Source organism: Aquarana catesbeiana, linkage group LG06 (genome assembly GCF_042186555.1).
Source record: "Aquarana catesbeiana isolate 2022-GZ linkage group LG06, ASM4218655v1, whole genome shotgun sequence".
NCBI classification, from domain to species: Eukaryota; Metazoa; Chordata; class Amphibia; order Anura; family Ranidae; genus Aquarana; species Aquarana catesbeiana.
The window spans coordinates 73,404,221-73,426,295 of NC_133329.1; positions in this window are offsets into that span (position 1 = coordinate 73,404,221).

Sequence of the window (22,075 nt, forward strand, 5' to 3'; positions counted from 1 at the left end):
TAAACATTGGGTTCACGTAAACCTAAATTAAAGATATATATCATTTCCTTAGTTACTTTTGTAGTTATTTAAATGATTTATACCTACTATACATATTGTTTACAAGTAGAGTGTATATAGGTCAAATAAATTCTGATAATGAGCTTTAATCGTAAGGTGGATAAAAGGAAAGAGAAAGAAGAAAAAGGGTTGAAAGGTAGAGGTATGGTCCACAAGGTTGTCCCGCTCGTCAGTTTATTATTCTTTTTAGTTCTCTTTGAAGCCTTAGAATGGGTGTCTCTGTAAGTCATTTAATCTGTTACCATGGCAACAGGACAGAGTCATTGAAGTTTGACAGGAACTGTTGTTTTATCCAAGGATGCCAAAGTTTTTCAAATTTTGGAATTTGATTTTGATCGATGGCTACCATCTTAGCATGGGACATTGTATTATTCATTCTGTGAATTGTTTCTGCTAGTACCAATGTAGGAGATTTCCATGCCTTGGCCACTGTTTGTTTTGCAGCCGTTATTAGTTGGATCATAAGTTTGAATTGAGAGAGTGTTAACCATTCCGGTTTTAGATTAAGTAAAGTTAAATATGGATCTGGTTGTATTATTTTTTTAAATATTTTAGATGCAATCACGAAGACTTCCTTCCAGAAGGTTTGGATTACTGGGCACGTCCACCATATGTGTAAATATGTGCCTATTTCTGGGCATCCTCGAAAACAAAGAGCTGAGGTATTAGGTGAATATTTTGCCACTCTAGCGGGTACAGCGAGTTAGGACTTTATAATTTGTCTCCAGTGCTAAGATGTTGGGTGAAGATGACTTAGATGTGAGCCATATGTTAGACCAGTCCGTGTCTTCTAAAGTTCGTCCCAGGTCCTCCTCCCACCTCTCAACGTAAGAGGGTCTATTAAGATTTGCTACTCCATATAATTGATTATAAAGTGATGAAATTGTACCTTTAGCAAATGGATCTTTTGTACAGATTGATTCAAAAATGGATAATTGGGATAATGGTGTATCCCCCTTTAGGAATGGTGTATAGAAATTTTTGATTTGGAGATATCTAAATATCTCAGAGTTTGGTAGATCATATTTTTCTCTAAGCGATGGGAATGAAAGGAATGATTTAGATGCTATGAAGTCATTTAGTGTCTGAATGCCTGATGTTGTCCAAGCTTTAAAAGAATTTGGGTAGATCCATGCCGGATAAAAGGCCGGATTTCTGATAAAAGAAAGGAGAGGATTGTGTGGAGATTGTAACTGATATTTGGTTTTTAGTTTATCCCAGAGAGATAAGAAGTGTTTAGTTATGGGATTATGAATTTTAAAGCGGTCTTTAGGATCAAGCCATAATAAATTTGATATTAATAGAGGGTCATTTTCTGAAGCCTCTATAAATACCCATAATGGGATTTCCTGTTTTGCATGGTATTTGGACAGACTGGCCAAATGTGCTGCTTTGTAGTAGTTAGTAAAATTAGGGTATCCCAGGCCTCCTTTATTTTTGGGAAGATGTAGTGTGTGTATAGGTATACGTGGTTTAGAAGAGCCCCATATAAACGAAGTTGCTCATTTTTGTACTATTCTCAAAAAATAGGAAGGAATTGGAATAGGGAGGACTCTGAATAGATAAAGCAATTTGGGTAGAATAGTCATTTTAATTGCATTAATCTTCCCTATCCAGGATAAAGGAAGTTGCGACCATTGTTTTATTAGATTTGTGATCTGTCTTAATACAGGAGGATAATTGGTTGAGAATAAGTCAGAATGAGATGCTGTTAAATGAATTCCAAGATATGGGATTGATTTTTCTGCCCATGTGAATGGGAGTGCAGCCCTAGCCGGGATCAATTCCATGTTTGTGAGTGAAATATTAAGCACTAGGCATTTCTTAGGATTAATCATAAGGCCGGATAGGGCTGCAAACCCATCAAGAGCTGGTATTAAGTTAGGACCAGAGACCTGTGGTGATGATAGAAAAAGTAATATATCGTCTGCAAATATACATAATTTTTGTGTAATACCTCCTACTTCAATGCCAGTTATAGTTTGGTTTGTTCTGATGTATTGGGCCATGGGTTCGAGTATAAGGGCAAATAATAAGGGAGATAATGGGCAACCCTGTCGGGTACCTCTTTCGATATTAAAGGCTTCAGATTTGTATCCAGCATATTTTATATAGGCTTTGGGTTTATTATATAATGCTTTGATCCATGTTAAAAAGTGGGGTCCAAAACCCCATTTTTGTAATGAATATTGCATATATTGCCAGGATACTGTGTCAAATGCCCTCTTAATATCAAGAGATAGAAAACATAAAGGGATTTTCCGTTTTTTAGCAATATGTGCCAATAACACTGCCCTGCGTATATTATCGCCTGCCTGTCTATTTGGCATGAAGCCTACTTGATCTCTATGTATTAATTTTCCTATAATGCTATTGAGGCGTTTTGCTATTATTTTTGCTAATAATTTAATATCGAGGTTTAACAGAGAGATAGGCCGATAATTCACACAGGAAGTATCATCAGAAAGGGGTTTTGGGATCATACAAACAATTGCCATTAGTGTTTCTTGCCAAAAAGAATGTCCATCTAGAAGTTTGTTAAAAGTTTCAGTGAGAATGGGAGAGAGTATTTCTGAGAATGTTTTATAGTATAAAGCCGAGTAGCCGTCTGGGCCTGGTCTTTTGTTAAGTTTTAGGTCTTTTATGGCGTTAGCAACTTCATCTATAGTTATAGGCTCATCCAAACTGCTTTTTTGATTCTGAGATTACTCAGGTAAGGTTATTTTTGAGAAGAAGGATTCAGCCTCTGTAGGATTAAATTCATTGTTTGTCTTGTATAAAGTTACGAGATGTGAGTGAAATTTATGGACTATTTTAACTGGATTACAAGTGTAAACATTTTTTGATAATTTCAAACGTATTGGTTTGAAAGATTTGTTAGTTGAATTTAATGCCCGAGCCAAATATGTACCTGGTTTGTTTGTATTCATGTAGAAATTGTGTTTGGAGCGTTTGAGGGATTTATCAACTGACTCAGTGAGAAATAGATCGTATTCCAATCTAGATTTTTCCAGATGAGATTTTGTACTCTGAGATGGATTATCTTGAAATGATATGTAGGCTGCATTAAAATTGAGTTCTAGTTTTTTTGCTAGATTTTTGCGTTCCCGTTTAAATAGTGCCATTTGTCTTTGTATTGTACCACGCAAGACAGGCTTATGAGCTTCCCACAGTGTTATTGGGGAGATGTCTGTTGTATTATTAATTGATATGTATTCCTTTAAAGCTTGTTCAATGGCCATCTGATGTAGTGGGTGTTTGAGCATTATGTCCGGTAAGTACCACGTTGGGTCATGCGCTTTTGGTATGGCTGAGGCTATAGTAGTGTATACTGCATTATGGTCAGACCACGGAATCGGAATTATATCTGATGCAATAATTTCTGGTATCATTCCTATTGTTAGAAAAATATGATCTATTCTGGTGAAGGTTTGATGAGGGTGCGAGAAATAAGTGAATTTCTTTTTCATTGGGTTACTTTCTCTCCATGAATCTACCAGATTGTATTTGGAAAGAAGTTGAGAAAAAGGTAATCTAGAGGTTATTTTGGATGGTGTAAAAGGTGATTTATCTAGAAATGGGAGGAGGACCTGGTTCGAATCCCACACATTATCACTGTTCCTATTTTGTGTGTATTAATCACTTGTAATATATGTGAGAGGAATGGTGTAGGTTGTTTGTTAGGAGCGTAGTAGGAAATCACCGTGATTGCTGTATCCATTATATAACCCATGAGTATCAGGTATCTACCTTCTGGGTCTTTAATTTCTGATGATAAGGTGAATGGTGTGGATCGGTGAAATGCAATTAGAGTTCCCCTTTGCTTGGTACAGGCAGAAGCCGTGTAAATTTGTTGATAAAAAGGAGAAATATATTTTGGAGTAGAATCTTTGGTGAAGTGTGTTTCTTGGAGGCATACTATGTGAGCCTTCTTGTTATGGAAAGTACGGAAGGCTTTGGTCCTTTTTTGTGGGACATTTATTCCCTGAACATTCAGGGAAAGTATATTCAGTGGTGCCATGGCAATAGATCAAATAGTTTTGACTTACTTTTTGTTATGCAGAGCTGACTGCGCAGATCAACCTGTGTGGACTGAAGAGATGAATAGATAGAAAAGAAACCAGTGAATTCTGGAGTAAAGAGTAAACAAAAAACATATGAGATTAGATGATACATTGTATAAATTATTTTTTGCAAGTAATCACAATTTACCCGTGAAAGAGAATAAATATCTCTCTCAGGGGAATAAGTGCCTTCGTCACACTCCCACATAATATGGTTGGGAGAATGAGGAGGGCTAATGGGGGTACACGGATCTTCCGCTTACAGGAGAGAAGTGCTATGTCAAAAGACATCAAAATGATGTTTCATTAATTGGAGTGCAGAATATAGTTTTTGTTGAAATTATTTATTCCAGGGTGGTTGTATATGGTTAGTCTTGCCCTAGGCTAAATAATTCAGTTAGAAAGGTACTGTTAATAACTTTGGTATTGATGAAGATAGTTTGAATTATTTTGGGATTTTAATCCTTTTAGAGTAAACAATTACATATTTTATTCATACGTAACTGTTTAGATATGTTAACTCATAAAATTGAGGTTGTATTGCTTCAGATTAGAATAAACAAAAATATAATTCTAGGAACTAGTTAGGTAATAATATATTTGTTTTAAGAAAAGAAAGAAAAAGCTTCCATTACTTCTGGATTATTGAACATATTTGTCCTAAAAAGTAATAAATCTATTGTTATTACCTGATAATATATAACTGAACAAGAATTTCCTTATTTCACTTATATATTCTAAGGCTATATGAATCAGAAGTAATAAGAAATATAACTGGAATGTAACATGATCCCACACAGTGTGTGACTATCAGAATGCAGTTACATTCAGTTATAAATATAGGTTTTTTATAGAGAACCATCTCTTAGTATAATAAATGAAGAGATATCAGGAATTAGGATGTCAGTCCATTGAATCTTCTTGGTCCATGGATGATGTGGCATAACGGCCTCTTTTGTGAGAATGATGATTCCCATTTTGTTCTGAAATTTTCTGGGTGCTGCCTGAAGGTGAAGATGATGCCATTCTTCTGCGTGTGGGAGAGTTGCTGCTTGTGGGTTCTGTCAGATTTAATTTTAAAAGGGTTTATTGTAGTTCATCTGCTGATCTGCTTCTGTAAATTGTACCTTGGTAGTTAAATCTGACTGAAAAGGGGAAGCCCCATTGATACATAATGTTGTGGCGTTGCAGTTCCATTAGTTGGGGTTTCATGGATCGTCTTTTAGTAATAGTAAGTTGGGATAGGTCAGCAAAAATTTGATAATTGTGTCCTTGAAAATTAAGTTCCTTTTTTTCTCTTGCAGCAATTAGTATTTGTTCTTTCGTTCTGTAATAATGAAATTTTGTGATTATATCACGTGGGGGTCCATCTTTCTTTTTGGCTGTGAGGGCTCTGTGTACTCTGTCCAGTTCTAAACGTTCAATAGGGATATCTGGCTTTAGTTCTTGTAATAGAGCAGTAATAGTAGATTGCAGGTCTGTCACAGTTTCAGGTATTCCCCTTATGCGCAAGTTTGAACGTCTGGCTCTATTTTCGTAATCTTCAAGCTTAGTTTGAAGTATTAAATTCTCTTTTTTTAATTGTTCCAATTCTGTTATATTTTCTTGGGTTGTAATTTCAATTTCATCCATTTTTATTTCTAAGGCTGCGGTGCGGTTTCCCAGCTCTCTTATTTCTTTGGTTAGGCTTTTTGTTATTTGGTCTGAGGTTTGTTTTAAAGCCTTATGAAGCATCTTTTCAAATTGTAATAATATTACTGGGGATACTGAGGAGGCTTGTGGAGAAGTTTGTGAGAGGATTTGTTCTGTATCTGACTCAAATGGAGAGTCTTGCTGTGACATTTTCTGTCTGTGAGAGCGCCCTGATGCTGTATCTTGTGAGGTGACTGGAGCTGCTTCAGCTGCAGTGAGTGCCTGTGAGCTCTTTGTGAGGTGATTTTTATTTCTGCCACGGTTTCCTCCCAGTACCATATTTCCTTCCCAAACTTTCACAGTTTGTTCCCAGGGGCAAAAAGGTTCAAATGGATACCTTTTGAGCCTGCAGGCTCCGCTTTGTCCTTCTCTTCTCTCCTCAGCGGTGTGGAGCTCTAACAATGCATGTCTGCTCCGCTAGGCTCCGCCTCCTGCCCCCAAATCTTTCCATTCTTAATTATCAATCTTGGTAAACCGTTTATCTTGAATAAAAGATAATTTTGGTTTTAATAATAAAATAACAAAATGTTACAAGAATCAGATATGTGTATGTGGATGTAACAGCAGTTCTCATACTGTGTATGTGTCTTGTGTATACTGGAGTGAATGTCTATTACAACATCTGCTGGAGTGCATGTCTGCCAAAAAACTCTGTTACAAGCATTCTACTCCTAAAAAAACAAACCCCCTCCTTTTCTCATTCAGAAAGGTTCTTTTTTGGTCTTGTAGTCCCACAGATGCAGGCTCTCAATGAGTAGTATCCCTCCCTCCTTTTTAAAAAGGTGGGTGTCACTACACTCTCAAATTCCTAAGGTTGGGGCTATGAGTTATGTGAGTAACCATTTAACTTATACAATCTACAAGTTTCTTTAAACTTCTAAAACAAATACTACATATCAGTATATATACAAATTGTCTCTTAATAATCTCCTAAACAAGGAATATTGTAAAGTAAAGAAATTATGATCTTTTAACTCAAACTTAAAAATGTGTGGAAGGACCATTTTTTCATACAAGTAACTGCATGTAACACAATTCTGTTCAAATTGTACTGTATCATCTATAACCAAAACACTGTTGTGCAAAAGGAGCACAAAATACCAAAAAGAAATATCATTTTCTGAATGACATTCAATAAATTTTAAATAACATCCTAATATCCCTTCTCAAATCACAAGCATTGCAGTACAATACACTTCAGAGGGACACTAACAATCCTTGCTGTGTACTGCCAACCAAATGTTCATTGTGAAACACAAGTGACAAAATAATTCTTCCTATCATTAATTCAAATGAAGAATACTTTGTAACTGAAAAAACTGTACCTGCAAACTGTGAATGATATGATACATGAAATCTCTGTCCTATTCCCAAGATTTTACACATTACCTGCATGATTTTACCTATGAAATGGAATCCTCTGTCACTACTGAGGTTTGCTAGTATACCCCAAACTAGAAAAACACGATTAATCAATATCCTATCAATAATTAAAATATCTTTGTACACAGATTAGACAAGATTTAATTACTCTGTCTACTGTCTCTTCCATTTTGTCCCAATAGAATTCTCTTTAAGAATTTCAAGCAATTTTTGCTTACCAATGTGATCTAAACTGTCATAGTTAAATTTAGTAAATTCCACCTGTAGGTGTTGTGGTACATTAAAATATAGAAAATCCATCTAAGTCATGATATTAGATCCAGTTATCATTAACCAAAATATAGATCTTATACCATCCGATGAGGACTCAAAAAATTGATTCATCTTTTAATCCTCTGAAAACGAAGGAAAATCTTATATTTGTTTTTTCCACAACATAATTTTGACTATATTCAGGTTAAAATCACTAATTCTCCATACAAATCTGCATCCTTTGCTAATTGAGTACAAAGCTGTTAATTACCCCCTTTTCAGGTGAACTAAACCTCTCAATGTTCCTTCTGAACAAAAAATAAAAAATGAAAATAATAATAATCATAACTGGGAAAAATTAATAATCCAAAGGATTATCCTTGAAAATACTAAAAATAGATCAAATAAAAACCAAATCTCTGAACCTCAAATCATAACCTTATTATCCATAGCAAAGAATCAATAACCAGAAAATCCTTACCATCCATGCAGTTCATTTAAGGACTGCTAACAGTGTTATAAGATACATAATGATACCTTTCCTGTCTTAATGGACTGTTTGCAGTTTGCAATCTCTGCATTTGGGTCTTAAAAGGGAAATTAGTTTGATTATTATGGCCTCTATACCTCAAATTACTACACCAGCGCACAGAATACACTTCATAGCGCCTTGGCATCGTTTTTGGATAATACAACCTCTTTTGTATATCATTATTATTAGCCATCACACAAAACCTAGCTATGTGACCCTCTCTTTTGCAAACTAAACATTTAAGAGTTGTTTTTTTTTGCATATACCTTTCTTTGAGTATATGGCGATGAAAATTTACATTTCTGTTGAATATTACTAATATTCAAATCAACAGACTTCACGCTTTCATTGTCAGAGGAAATATTAACCTCCTCAAATGACTCCACTGAGTCAACTCCAGAATCGGCATCATTATCCCTCGCCTCTGACTTTGTCACGTGTTCATAAGCTAAACACTGAGCATGTGCAGAAGACTGAGCTTGCAATAATTGCGTTTTAAGCAAACTTATAACATTGTCTTGTTCAATTTCTTTCTGAGTTAAAAAAACAATACAACTTTCTTTTTCTTTAACCAATTCCAATAATGCATTCATTTTATGTTCCGATTTACCTTTCTCAATCAGTAGCTGTTCAATATGTAACTTCTCCTGTGTTTGTGCAATTTCTGTTACACTTTGCCTTTGTTTTCCTGGCATATCAAAAACCATTGCATTGAAAACCGTAACTAATTTCATCACATTGCTTAATTTCTTCTTAGATTTAGCTAATGAAAATCTATTCTTCTCAATTTCTTTATTTGCCTGTAGGCATTGATTATACATTGATTGCCATAACTTAGTGTCTGAAATATAACTGGCTAAACCTTCAAATTCTAAATTACTTTCTTCCGCTATAACATTTATAAATTCCATATTTTGGTACTCACTGAATATAAAACTTTTCCGTTTTCCGCTGGACTCTAATTAAACCGTCTGTCAAGACTTCTGATCCAAAATACTCTGGTCTTCACGCAATCAAACATCAAAAACATCAATCTAGCGATTCTAGGTTCTTTCAATAATTGCGAAGTCACTTTTCTGTTCGTCACTTTTTTCCCCTCTGTTCAACGGAAGAAGAACGTGGCACAAAAACTTCTGACGATTGAAACTGGCTGGCGTACGCCAATGAAATAAATGGCTTAATATTATATAAAAGCCCTCAATAATGATGATTTCTCGTGAGATGAATTTTGGAATTATATCTGCTTGAGTCAGCTTAAATCAAACCGTGTATTTTATTGTACACACATAAACTTGGAAAATACTTACAAAAATAGTACATTCATATTCAGAATTAGTGTTGTTTCATATATGTAAAAAATGTTCAAATATAGTTCATTTGTTTCAAAAATCTGAAAAGAGTTCTTAAAGTCATTAGACATGTGCTTTCCTTTGAATTGACTTTAAAGATGGCCGATTAACTTCTTGTGTCCTGGAAGAAATGCTGTGTGTCTTGAAGAAGTGTGTGTAGCTTGGAAGCAGGAGATGTAAGAAAGAGGCAGAAGACTGGATTCCTTGTGATTATATGAACTCAGTCTTTCAAATTCGCGCCCAAACACAAATCCCTCCCATACACTCCCCTTTCTCCTCCTTCCTAAGAGTGGGGGCTAACAGAGAGCAACATCTGTTTTTAACTTTACCAAACCTTCTAAACATGAAACAAGATATATGTGTGAGAGAAACCTTCAGACTAAACATCAGACCATTTAAAACATAAACGCATATATCAAACAGAGTATCGGTTACATAGGAAGATTTTCAACCCATACATATATTATTTACAAAATCCATCTAATTCTAACAGGGTCTTGACCTGCAGTCTTAGTCAATGAGTCGCCATCTGAATATCATTAGCTCAAAGTCTTATCATTCACACAATTATGAAAAATGCATATTCTTTTTAATAAAGCCAATTAAAATTTAGATATTAAGAATATAACAGTAACTAAATATGGCTCCTGAAAAACTCACTTGCACAGGAAAGTCCCCAGGGTATTCTGACTGTAAAAAGCAAATTGCAAAGACTATTGCACACATTTTAGTTCCTCAGTAAATGAGCTGTGACCTACATGGGACCAGGCTCCTGCTCCTGCTCCTGCTCCTTTTCTCCGGAGGTCCTAATAAAACACATCTTTGCCTCCTTGCAAGTCCATAGTTTGATGTTTTTTTCAATAGGGTCTATGGAGAATAAGTCAGGCACTGCAGGTTGCAACCTTTTGGCCAAAGAGCTTGCAGGCAAAAGCTAAATAAGGGTTCCCCTTAAACAGTAGACACTCCCCTGTAGGTGGGTTTAGGTCTTGGCTCGCCCCTATATTTAAAGGAAGGAGCAGCCAATCTGGGTCTTGGGTTCTTGGCACCATAAGGGGAACGATGTGCCTCTGAACAAGAGAGCTCCCCCTGTAACATAGGGGAAACTGTGGGGACCAGTGAAGTCCATGCAGTGAAATGAGTATCACTGCAGTACTTCTCCTGCTGGACAGCTCATCACTGATCCAGGATTTGGAAAGGTTAGGTGTTTGTACTTCAATGCCATGCTGATGGCAATGCTATATAACTTTGCAAACCTGATTAGCTTAGGAGAAGGTGGTGGTTATGGGAGAGGAACTACCTACCTGGCGATGAGAGAAGACCCCCCTTATCTAACTATGTATCATGCACTAGGTGACCTTGGCTCCAGCGGTGTGACATGTGTCCTGAGTGTTTGGATGGATTCCCAGAGCCTTAATCTGGACCACAAAAAATTACAGGGCCCTGTGTGAGGAGTGCTCTCGGCGATAAGACTGGAGACCAGGAAGATGAATTGGTATGGTGTCAGGCCTGCATCGATACACGTGGAAGAAGTGGGAGCTTGGGCACTGGAACCAATGATGGCCCTAAAGACCTGTTAGTAGGAGAGGTCATGTGTATGGAAAGTTGTCCTGCTTACAAGCTTGCTTATCCTAGGTGGGGCATACAGGTGATACTCGAAAAATTAGAATATAGTGCAAAAGTTAATTTATTTCACTAATGCAACTTAAAAGGTGAAACTAATATATGAGATTGACTCATTACATGCAAAGCAAGATAGCTCAAGCCATGATTTGTCATAATTGTGATGATTATGGCTTACAGCTCATGAAAACCCCAAATCCACAATCTCAGAAAATTAGAATATTGTGAAAAGGTGCAATATTCTAGGCTCAAAGTGTCCCACTCTAATCAGCTAATTAAGCCATAACACCTGCAAAGGGTTCCTGAGCCTTTAAATGGTCTCTCAGTCTGGTTCAATAGGAATCACAATCATGGGAAAGACTGCTGACCTGACAGTTGTGCAGAAAACCATCATTGACACCCTCCATAAGGGGAAAGCCTCAAAAGGTAATTGCAAAAGAAGTGAGATGTTCCCAAAGTGCTGTATCAAAGCACATTAATAGAAAGTTATGTGGAAGGGAAAAGTGTGGAAGAAAAAGGTGCACAAGTAGCAGGGATGACCGCAGTCTGGAGAGGATTGTCAGGAAAAGGGAATTCAAAAGTGTTGGGGACTTTCACAAGGAGTGGACTGAGGCTGGAGTCAGTGCATCAAGAGCCACCACACACAGACGGATCCTGGACATGGGCTTCAAATGTTGAATTCCTCTTGTCAAGCCACTCCTGAACAATAAACGTCAGAAGCGTCTTACCTGAGCTAAAGAAAAATAGACCTAGTCTCTTGCTCAGTGGTCCAAAGTCCTCTTTTCTGATGAGATCAAATTTTGCATCTCATTTGGAAAACAAGGACCCAGAGTATAGAGGAAGAATGGAGAGGCACACACTGCAAGATGCTTGAAGTCCAGTGTGAATTTTCCACAGTCTGTGTTGATTTGGGAAGCCATGTCATCTGCTGGTGTTGGTCCACTGTGCTTCATTAAGTCCAGGGTCAACGCAGCCGTCTACCAGGAGATTTTGGAGCACTTCATGCTTCCTTCCACTGACGAGCTCTATGGGGATGCTGACTTCATTTTCCAGCAGGACTTGGTACCTGCCCACACTGCCAAAAGCACCAAAACCTGGTTCAATAACCGTGGAATTACTGTGCTTGATTGGCCAGCAAACTCGCCTGACCTGAACCCCATAGAGAATCTATGGGGCATTGCCAAGAGAAAGATGAGAGACATGAGACCGAGCAGTGCAGAAGAACTGAAGGCCGCTATTGAAGCATCCTGGTCTTCCATAACACCTCATCAGTGCCACAGGCTGATAGCTTCCATGCCATGCCACATTGAGGCAGTAATTGCTGAAAAAGAGGCCCAAATCGAGTACTGAGTACATATGCATGCTTATACTTTTCAGAGGTCCGATATTGTTCTATGTACAAGCCTTGTTTTATTGATTGCATGTAATATTCTAATTTTCTGAGATTGTGGATTTGGGGTTTTCATGAGCTGTAAGCCATAATCATCACGGTTTGAACTATCTTGCTTTGCATGTAATGAGTCTATCTCAAATATTAGTTTCACCTTTTAAGTTGCATTAGTGAAATAAATGAACTTTTGCACGATATTCTAAGTTTTCGAGCATAACCTGTATAGTCACCATAAGAATGGAACCATTTGGACTTGCCTTACTAATGTACTTACAAATTGAGCCAGATCTTCATCTTGTATAAGATAATGAGTAGTGTTGTTTGCCATCCCCACACTCCTGGAAGCTTAATTTGCCCACAACTAGTGATGAGCAGAACTGCCCTGGGTTTTGCAAACTTCAAAGAAATTCAGATGCTGAACCCAAACCCAACTGGAACCAATGGGAGATGAATCTGTCAAACAAAAAGGCCTATTTTCTGGGCTAATAGCAAGGTGTGTCAAAAAATAGCACGGGGGGTAGACATTTACCTGGGAAATATGTTCCAATGCAAAATAATAAAAAAAAAAATAATAAGGCTATTTGTCCAGGAGCAGTGATTTTTTAATGCTTAAAGTGAAACATTAAAAATATCCAACTTCTGTAACCACTTGCTGACCGCCTCACACAGATATACTGTGGCAGAATGGCACGGGCAGGCAGAGTAATGTATGGGTACGTTACTCCCCTCCCGTGGGCGGGGGGGAGCATCGTGCCCCCCGATGCCGGAGGCGGTTGGCATCGTTCCACTGATTCATGGCCACCCTCTCGCGATTGCTCCTGGCGAATGGAATGCTTCCTCTGCTTCTGTAATGTAAACAGAAGCAGAGGAAGTGATGTCATCTCTCCTCGTGTCTGTCGTTTTGGTCCGGCACGCAAGGAGAGAAGACATCAAGTAAGTGCACCAACACTACTCATACAGTAGAACACGCAGGCAAACAAATCACTCCCCAATCACCCCCTGTCACAGTGACACCAATAGCAGGTTTTTTTTTACTGATTACTGCATTGGTGTCATTTGTGACTGTTATAAGTGGTAGGGCAGTTAGTGGTAGGCCCCTTTAGGTCTAGGGTACCCCGCCTAATAAAGGTTTAACCCCTTGATCACCCCCTGTCGCCAGTGTCACTAAGCGATCTTTTTTCTGATTGCCGTATTAGTGTCACAGGTGACGCTAGGTAGCCAGGTAAGTATTTAGGTTCACTGTCAGCTTTTTATAGCGTCAGGTACCACCATATACTACCTAATAAAGGTTTTAACCCCCTGATTGCCCCCTAGTTAACCCTTTCACTAGTGATCACCATATAACTGTTACAGGTGTTATCAGTTAGGTTTTAGGGTCAGATAGGGTCTGTGTCGCCCCAGGCAGCGTCAGGTTAGTGCCAGTACCGCTAACACCCACGCACGCAGCATACACCTCCCTTAGTGATATAGTATCTGAACGGATCAATATCTGATCTGATCAGATCTATACTAGCGTCCCCAGCAGTTTAGGGTTACCAAAAACGCAGTGTTAGCAGGATCAGCCCAGATACCTGCTAGCACCTGCATTTAGCCCCTCCGCCCAGCTCAGCCCAGCCCACCCAAGTGCAGTATGGATCAATCACTGTCACTTACAAAACACAACACACATAACTGCAGCGTTCACAGAGTCAGGCCTGATCCCTGTGATCGCTAACAGTTTTTTTGGTAGCGTTTGAATCAGTCGCTAACAGTCAGGAGCTTTTTTACCTGTGAGTCTCACTAGTGTACCACTAAATTTAGAGCCCAAAGACCAAAATGGCAAATCCAAGCTACACTAGTGAAGAGGTCTACACATTTCTGAGGATGACAGATAGTGAAGAGGAAGTCACTCATCTATCAGATTCAGCCCCAGAATACGATCCTGTAGACTAAGGTGACCAGATTTTCAAAATGAAATCCGGGGAGATTTCTTTTTTGGCAAATGGTAAAGATTTTATAAGCATATATTCCTCAAATTATATATGCAGTGTATGCGGTATATGTTTATGGAAGGATTATATGATATATACGTTATTTCTCACATTTCGTCCATGAGATAAAAAAAAAAAATTCTTAGAATTTTTTGGGATACGACTACCAAATGTTAAGAAGATAAGATGGAGATAAAACTTTTCAATGCATATTTTGTATTTTATTCTTGCCAAAAAATTTTGGTTCAACAATAACAATGAACAATAAATTACCAATTCAGAACAGTAAAAGATTGCATGGTAACAACACGTAGGATACCTTCGAACATAAATAATAAAATATTAATAGCTAACTTTTATAAGACTACAATGTAAGGTAAAGTGCCGCTAAAAATAGCGGCTCTTTACTGCCGACGCCGCCCTGGCGTGAAAGCAGCCTTACAGCAGATGTCATTTGTGGACTGAGCTCCTGTATGTTTCATTGGATTCACAAATACAGTTTTTTTTGGACTGTTTTGATATACACAGCTCTTATTGGACTATAATTGTATGGTTTTTGACTATCACATAAACAAAAACATATTTGGGGGGCACACCCTACAATGCGTTTAAATTCAAGATGGTGCTGCTATAAGACCTACAAACAGTACAAAACAGATTACAGCGCACACATTCAAGAATGACATTTCCTGCAAGGCTAGTTAAAAACACCTGAACATATTAAAAAAAATACGGGAGTTTGGTCACACTATATGGTCATATAGTGCTAAGCCCACTAAGACCCCTTTCACACTGAGGGCGTTTTGCAGGCGCTATAGCGTTAAAAATAGCGCCTGCAATCCGCCCTCAAACAGCTGCTCTATTGTCTCGAGTGTGTAAACCCGAGGGCTTTCACACCGGAGCACTGCGCTGGCAGGACGTCAGGAAAAGTCCTGCCAGCAGCTTCTTTCGAGCGGTGTGTTTACCGCTCCTCCACCGCTGCACCCCATTGAAATCAATGGGGCGGCACTGGGATACCGCCGGCAAAACGCCGCTATTGCGGCGCATTGCGGGTGGTTTTAACGCTCGGCCGCTAGCCGAGGGGGGTAAAAACTCACCGCTAGTGGCTGAAATGCGCTGCAAATCTGACGGTAGAACGCCGCTAAAAATAGCAGCGTTTTACCGCCGACTCTATAGGCGGCTCGGTGTGAAAGGGGTGTTACTGCGACAAAGTACCCTGAATTAGTGGGGAAACACATTCAAGAATTACACATTCAAGAATTACATTTCCTGCAACGCTAGTTAAAGAAAACTATCACATATATTTGATTTTTTTTTTATATAATCAATTGCATATTATATATATATATATAGATATATATATATAGATATATATATAGATAGATAAATATATATATAGATATATATATATCTATACATATATATATCTATATACATCTATAGATATACATATATATATATATATATATATATATATATATATATATATATATATATATATATATATATATATATATATATATATATATATATATATATATATAGTGCCACATGAGTGCTGCCTGTCAGTGCCCACCAGTGAAGGAGAAAAATTTTATTATGTTAGCTGCTAGCGTAAAAACTCACCTGCTTGTGGCCATTCACTGTGTACTACTTCTTGCCTACAATTCCCATAGTGCCTTGCAGGACCGGAGGAAAGGGGAGGAACGCTGTACTCTGTCCTCTCCCCTATGCTGCCAGGAGCGTGATTGGAGGAGGGAGCAGAGGTAGGAGGAGAGGGGCGGGATGCTGGAAGAGTCACGTGATGGATTTTTCAGCTGAGGAGGAGTGGCGGCTACTAACTACACTAGCACAGCATAGGCAGGCTGGAGCCGCTCCAGCTCCTCCTCTACATAGCTCTGTATGTGCTATCTCTTGGGGCAACACCCCCGTCCACCGGGAAATGCCCCCATCCATCGGGAAACGCCCCCATCCATCGGGAAACTGCCGCAGCCTGGCAAAACCGGGGACAAAAGCGGGGACAAACGGGGTCCGGGGACCATAGTCGTCCCCGGAAAACGGGGACGCCTGGTCACCTTACTGTAAACGACAGCTGCTCTATGACAGATAGCTCTGACGACGAGTTGTGGTCCCTGCCAAGGTCAGGCGTACCAGACCCCGATCTTCTTCTGCTGTTGAGGTGCAAGAACCGCAGGGCTCTCGTATGGAGCAGAGAAGTACTAGCGCCGCTATTCCTTCTAGTGAACTGGCAAGGACCAGCGGCCTAGTACATCCTGGTCGTAGTCAAACCAGCACTGCAGTAACACATGGTGATGTGGCGAGTCCCATAAGTGCAGTTCAAGCTGGTGAGGTGGCAAGCACAAGTAGTGTCCTGCTGCCACCAAGTAGACAAAGACCGGCCCGTCGTGCCCATAGTGCCCTTCCTGCTGCATTCGCCAATCCTAATTGGGAACCCACCATTTCTGCAGCACCCGTACTTCCCTCATTCACTGGCCAACCCGGCATTCAGGTGGAAACAGTTGATTTTACGTCACTTGATTTTTATTCGCTGTTTTTCACCGAAGATCTCTATAGATCTATTGTGGACCAAAGCAATTTGTATCCTAGGAAATACATTGCCGCTAATCCCCAGTCCTCCCTTGCCAGAGATTGGAAACCAATTACGGTTTCCGAATTTAAGATCTTTCTGGGCCTATCCCTTGACATGGGCATAGTTAAATGAGTATGTTGCGGTCATATTGGTCCACTGACCCAATTTACCATATGCCGTGTTCTCTGCCTCCATGACCAGGGCATGATACGAGCAGATCTTGCGGTTCATGCATTTCAACAACAATGAACTCTGTCGTCTTCGTGGAGACCCTGGATACGATCGGCTCTACAAAATTCAGCCCCTCGTAAACTACTTCAACCAACATTTTGCAGACTTGTTTTCTCCCCATCAAGTTGTCTGCGTTGATGAGTCCCTGATTACGTTTTCTGGCCGCTTCTCTTTTAAACAGCATCTTCCTAGCAAGCTTGCCAGATACGGGGTCAAGATGTATAAGCTCTGTGACAGGGCCACAGGCCGTACATGTAGTCTTATGGTTTACGAGGGAAAAGATAGTCACGTAGAGCCGCCGAACTGCCCTGACTACATAGGAAGCACTGGCAAGATTGTGTGGGACTTGGTGTCACCCTTATTCGGAAAGGGGTACAATTTGTATGTGGACAATTATTACATGAGCGTGCCAATTTTATTCACTTGTTTGATCATCAGATTGGAGCATGTGGCACCATGCAACCTAATCGCCGGGGCTTTCCCCAGCGGCTTGTAGATTCCCATCTTAGGCTGGGGGAGAGAGCCTGCTTCAAGTGTAATAATTTGCTCGCTGTGAAGTGGAGGGATAATAAGAAAGTTTTCGTTCTTACCTCCCTTCATGCGGACATGACGGTCCAAATTCCTACGGCGACTGGTGTTGTGGAGAAACCCCTCTGTGTCTACGAATATAACCAAAAAATGGGAGGGGTGGACCTCAACGACCAGTTGTTGGCGCCATACCTAGTTGCCCGTAAGGCCAGATGCTGATACAAAAAAGTGTCTGTTTATTTATTTCAATTGGCTTTGCTGAACACTCATGTGCTATACAGAGCTTCAGGACGGACTGGATCCTTCCTTAAATTCCAGAAAGAGATCGACAGAGCCCTTCTGTTTCCAGATGGTGCTCCACCTCACCTTCCCAATCCAAATGCAGTAAGCCGGCTGCATGAGAGGCATTTCCTTATGTCCTCCCGAGTACCCCTACCCAACGAGCCCCCCAAAGAAGATGTTGTGTCTGCAGCAAGCGTGGATATAGGCGTCACACCCGCTATTATTGTCCCTCCTGTCCTGAAAATCCTGGTCTTTGCATTTTGAATGCTACCATACACTAGTTGAGTATTAGCGTAGGGTACAGCACTGCACAGACTAGGACACACTTTCACAGGGTCTCCCAAGATGCCATCGCATTCTGAGAGACCCGAACCTGGAACCGTTACAGTTACAACAGTAATGCCCTGTACACACGATAGGATTTTCCGATGGAAAATGTGTGATAGGACCTTGTTGTCGGAAATTCTGACCGTGTGTAGGCTCCATCACACATTTTCCATAGGAATTTCTGACACACAAAGTTTGAGAGCTTGCTATAAAATTTTCCGACAACAAAATCCGTTGTCGGAAATTCCGATCGTGTGTACACAAATCCGATGCACAAAGTGCCACGCATGCTCAGAATAAATTAAGAGACAAAAGCTATTGGCTACTGCCCCGTTTATAGTCCCGACGTACGTGTTTTACGTCACCGCGTTCAGAGCGATCAGATTTTCCGACAACTTTGTGTGACCGTGTGTATGCAAGACAAGTTTGAGCCAACAACCGTCAGAAAAAATCCATTGATTTTGTTGTCGGAATATCCGATCAATGTCCGACCGTGTGTACGGGGCATTACAGTTACAAAAAAAGTGTAAAAAAATTTAAAAATTTTTAAAAATAAAACAACACAAAAAAATATATACAATAAAAAAAAAAAAAATAGTTGTCGTTGTATTGTTCTCTCTCTATTGTTCTGTTCTTTTTTTACTGTATTCTATTCTGCAATGTTTTATTATTATTATGTTTTATTATGTTTGCCTTTCAGGTATGTAATTTTTTTATACTTTACTGTTTACAGTGCTTTATTGTTAACCATTTTTTCGTTTTCAGGTACGCCATACAGCTGCAGTGCGGATTTTTTTTTCTTGACAGCAACAGCGTTTGCTCCCACGATACATAAAGCTGTGACTCCAGCGCTGTAGGAGGTGATTTCACCACCACAGTTAAAAAAAGAGCATATATGCCAAAGCATGGGGCAGCAGGGTGGAGGAGCGATTTGCTCCTAACTTTTTGCGGGCGGATGCCCCCATGTTTGCGCATATATATATTTTAGGCACAGATTGCGTTAAAAACTGTTTTATTTTTTACTGTTTTTTTGTATTTGCTTTGCAGGTATGGTATGTTTTAATGTTATACTATAATGTTACTTTGTTTTATTGTCAACCATCATTTGCTTAGCAGGTACACCATTCAGTGTGGATTTATTTATCTTGACAGCAACAGCGTTTGCTCTCACAATACATAAAGCCGCGACTCCAGCGCTGTCGGAGGTGATTTCACCACCACAGTTAAAAATAAAATGATGCATGTATGCCCATCATTAGAAGTGGGTGGATGAAGAGAGGTATTCTAATGGTGGGCATACCCACCGACCAATCTCTTTTTTTCGTTCAGCCCACAGGCTGCATGAAAAAAAAGATTACAATATACAGTGGGGACGGAAAGTATTCAGACCCCCTTAAATTTTTAACTCTTTGTTATATTGCAGTCATTTGCTAAAATCATTTAAGTTCATTTTTTTTCTCATTAATGTACACACAGCACTCCATATTGACAGAAAAACACAGAATTGTTGACATTTTTGCAGATTTATTTAAAAAGAAAAACTGAAATATCACATGGTCCTAAGTATTCAGACCCTTTGCTGTGACACTCATATATTTAACTCAGGTGCTGTCCATTTCTTCTGATCATCCTTTAGATGGTTCTACACCTTTATTTGAGTCCAGCTGTGTTTGATTATACTGATTGGACTTGATTAGGAGAGCCACGCACCTGTCTATATAAGACCTTACAGCTCACAGTGCATGTCAGAGCAAATGAGAATCATGAGGTCAAAGGAACTGCCTAAAGAGCTCAGAGACAGAATTGTGGCAAGGCACAGATCTGGCCAAGGTTACAGAAAAATTTCTGCTGAACTTAAGGTTCCTAAGAGCACAGTGGCCTCCATAATCCTTAAATGGAAAACGTTTGGAACGACCAGAACCCTTCCTAGAGCTGGCCGTCCGGCCAAACTGAGCTATCGGGGGAGAAGAGCCTAGGTGAGAGAGGTAAAGAAGAACCCAAAGATCACTGTGGCTGAGCTCCAGAGATGCAGTCGGGAGATGGAAGAAAATTGTAGAAAGTCAACCATCTCTGTAGCCCTCCACCAGTCGGGGCTTTATGGCAGAGTGGCCCGACGGAAGCCTCTCCTCAGTGCAAGACACATTAAAGCCCGCATGGAGTTTGCTAAAAAACACCTGAAGGACTCCAAGATGGTGAGAAATAAGATTCTTTGGTCTGATGAGACCAAGATAGAACTTTTTGGCCTTAATTCTAAGCTATATGTGTGGAGAAAACCAGGCACTGCTCATCACCTGTCCAATACAGTCCCAACAATGAAGCATGGTGGTGGCAGCATCATGCTGTGGGGATGTTTTTCAGCTGCAGGGACAGGACGACTGGTTGCAATCAAGGGAAAGATAAATGCGGCCAAGTACAGGGATATCCTGGATGAAAATCTTCTCCAGAGTGCTCAGGACCTCAGACTGGGCCGAAGGTTTACCCTCCAACAAGACAATGACCCTAAGCACACAGCTAAAATAACAAATGAGTGGCTTCACAACAACTCTGTGACTGTTCTTGAATGGCCCAGCCAGAGCCCTGACTTAAACCCAATTGGGCATCTCTGGAGAGACCTAAAAATGGCTGTCCACCAACGTTTACCATCCAACCTGAGAGAACTGGAGAGGATCTGCAAGGAGGAATGGCAGAGGACCCCCAAATCCAGGAGCGAAAAACTTGTATCTTTCCCAAAAAAGACTCATGGCTGTATTAGATCAAAAGGGTGCTTCTACTAAATACTGAGCAAAGGGTCTGAATACTTAGGAACATGTGATATTTCAGTTTTTCTTTTTTAATAAATCTGCAAAAATGTCAACAATTCTGTGTTTTTCTGTCAATATGGAGTGCTGTGTGTACATTAATGAGGAAAAAAATTAACTTAAATGATTTAAGCAAATGGCTGCAATATAACAAAGAGTGAAATATTTAAGGGGGTCTGAATACTTTCCGTCCCCACTGTATGCCCAACAAGGACCAGCAACGTACTGGCATGTTGCTGGACTTTGAGTGGTTATACCAGAATGATGCCTGCGGGTTTCGGTATCATCTTGGTGTCATTCTTTTCAGCCAGTGGTCGGCTTTCATGTAAAAGCAACCCTAGTGGATAATTAGCCTCTAGACTGCTTTTACAAGCAGTGGGAGGGAATGTCCCCCCCCCCCCACCGTCTTCCATGGTTTTCTCTGGCTCTCCTGTCCCAACAGAGAACCTGAGAATGCAGCTGGTGGTTCCGCCAGATGACCATAGAGCTGATCAGAGATCAGAATGGCTCCAATCATCTCTATGGCCTGAAAAAACGGAAGCTGCGAGCATTTCATGACTTAGATTTCGCCGGATGTAAACCCGGCCATTGGGAAATTGGGAAAGCATTTTATCACACTGATCTTGGTGTGGTCAGATGCTTTGAGGGCAGAGGAGAGATTTAGGGTCTAATAGACCCCAATTTTTTCAAAAAAAGAGTACCTGTCACTACCTATTGCTATCATAGGGGATATTTACATTCCCTGAGATAACAATAAAAATTATTAAAAAAATGAAAGAAACAGTTTAAAAATGAGATTAAAAAGCAAAAAAATTATTTAAAAAAAGCACCTCTGTCCCCCCCTGCTCTCGAGGCAAACACAAGCGTTGGTCTGGCGTCATATGTAAACAGCAATTGCACCATGCATGTGAGGTATCACCGTGAAAGTCAGATCGAGGGCAGTAATTTTAGCAGTAGACCTCCTCTGTAAATCTAAAGTGGTAACCTGTAAAGGCTTTTAAAAATGT